The sequence below is a fragment of the Simochromis diagramma genome, unplaced genomic scaffold (assembly GCF_900408965.1).
Source record: "Simochromis diagramma unplaced genomic scaffold, fSimDia1.1 OVJJ01000333.1, whole genome shotgun sequence".
Taxonomy (NCBI): domain Eukaryota; kingdom Metazoa; phylum Chordata; class Actinopteri; order Cichliformes; family Cichlidae; genus Simochromis; species Simochromis diagramma.
This window is the reverse complement of record NW_024386765.1, coordinates 2,427,050-2,429,314: the sequence shown is the minus strand read 5'-3', so window position 1 is coordinate 2,429,314 and position 2,265 is coordinate 2,427,050.

Genomic DNA, 2,265 nt, shown 5'->3' with positions numbered 1-2,265 from the left:
TGCTTCTCCGCATGTGTGGAATGTTGGGGAGGGCAGAGGGAGGGGACAGTAAAATAATAACAGTGCTGTCTCCACGAAACACTGACTGAGCTGCAACGTTTGATTTCTGTTTAGATATGCCAGAATTAAAACTTGTTTTTAACAATCTGTTCATTTCATCATCTTTTTAACTTTATTACAGTACTATAAATTTGTATCCACTCAAAACAAAGATGCTTTGTTTTTACACGCATGGCTTCATCAGCCCCCATGTTCACCACAAGTCAGTTGATAATGTTTATACTTCTTTTAGCTCATTCTAGCTCACTGTGCTGGCATGATCCCCATGTTTAAATAAAACACTCTCTAGCTGAGCTGTGACAAAGAAAATGGCACAAAGGACAGTCGGTGGCATGTAATAATACACCAACACAGGAGTACTGGTTGCTTCTGGTTCTCTGGTCCTAAATTAAAGTTGCCTTTTGTGTTAGCGGTGATCAGCTGAAGCTTCTGTGTGCTGCTATTTTTGAGTCTTTTTAGGGAATCAAACAGAATCACTCATCGGTAATAACTGGATTGCACACCAAAGTGATAAACACAACACTCAAAGATGTTTAATTGTTGTTTAATTCTTAAATAAAATGTAAATCCAAATGTTTTGTTTTCTTCTCCATCACATCCACAGTTAGTATGCATACAGCTGGGGGAATCAGATCACATGTATATTGATGCAGAATAATTGAAAGCAATAATTGCAAGTGTCATTTTGCACATTACTTCATAATACTTTGCAGAATGTAGCTGCTAATATGTGGTATTAATATATTCTTGGATTTCAGCTGCTTTGTTCAGTGTGGTCATGGAGTCCAGTGAGTGTAACCATCATATTAGGTACACCTGTTCAACTGCAAATATATAAGCCAAATAGCATTGCATTGTAGCAACCTGCTTTTCAAGCTGAGCATCTGAATGGTGAAGAAAGGTGATTTATTAAGTGACTTATTAAGAGTGTGACATGGATGTGGGTGCCAGAGGGGCTGGTCTCAGTATTTCAAAAACTGCTGATCTACTGAGATTTTCCCACACAGCCATCTCTAGGGTTTTTGGAGAACGGTCCAAAAAAGGGAAAATATCCACTAAGCAGGAGTTCTGTGAGCAAAAATACCTTGTTGATGTCAGAGGTTAGAGGAGAATGGCCAGAGTGCTTCAAGCTGATAGGATGGCAACAGGAACTCAAATAACCAAGCCATACAGAACAGCGTCTCTGAATGCACAACAGTCCAGCCTTGAGACAGATGTGCCACAACAGCAGAAGTCCACACTGGGTGCCACATCTATCAGATAGGAGCAAGAAACAAAGGCTACAATTTGCACAAGCTCAACAAAATTGTAGTTTCAATTTATGCTGTGACGTTCAGATGGTAGGGTCTGGATTTGGCGTAAACAGTATGAAAACAAATGTTTTTGACTAACTTTTAGAATATTTGAATTTAATTCAAATATTGCATGAACTCTTTGGGAATGTCAGCCTTTTTCTTTCGTTATTCCTTCCTCTTGAAAGGTTTAAAAGCAACTGTAAAATCTAAAATCATAGTGTATAATTTTAGATATGAAGATTGTTTTTAATACATGGCTGAAAATCCTTTGCAGTCAATGACTGCTTGAAAGTGCACCACCTCGCCGCACCACCTCTCTTGATATGTTCTGCCAGGCCTGCACTTCTGTTAAAACCCTTAAATTAAAGCTGAAATTTAAAAAAAAATTATAATTATCCAATAACGTTCAGAGCTTACTCTATGTAGATTTAGTAGTAATTAAGATTACGGACAAAATGGCAGCCAGGCAGTCATAATATAAGTGAAACAAGTTAGCTATTGGATTAGCCAAAACACACCCCAGTGCAGTTCAGGACAAGACAATGCATGTTAGCGTTACAACAGTGCGAACTTAGTCAGCTCTAAAGCATTCAAAGTGCATGCTCCCATCATGCTGTTGCACTTATTTCTTGGTTTCTTTGTAGGCATGTTCAAAAACATTAAAATAGTGGTCATAATTGCCAACAAAACTTAATTCAAACACACGCTGTTTTGAAGAATAAGTACAAGTCTCCCTCTGGTTATAAATTGCTCTTATGCAAGTATTTGATCGCACGCTTTTTATTGCACAAACGCAACGCCCTGTACTGGTTTTTAAATTTGAGATCTGGCGCCACCTACCGCTATATAAGTGTATTGCATGCAAGCAGCGTAGCGATACAAAGAAGAATGCACCAAATCTTATTGGAGT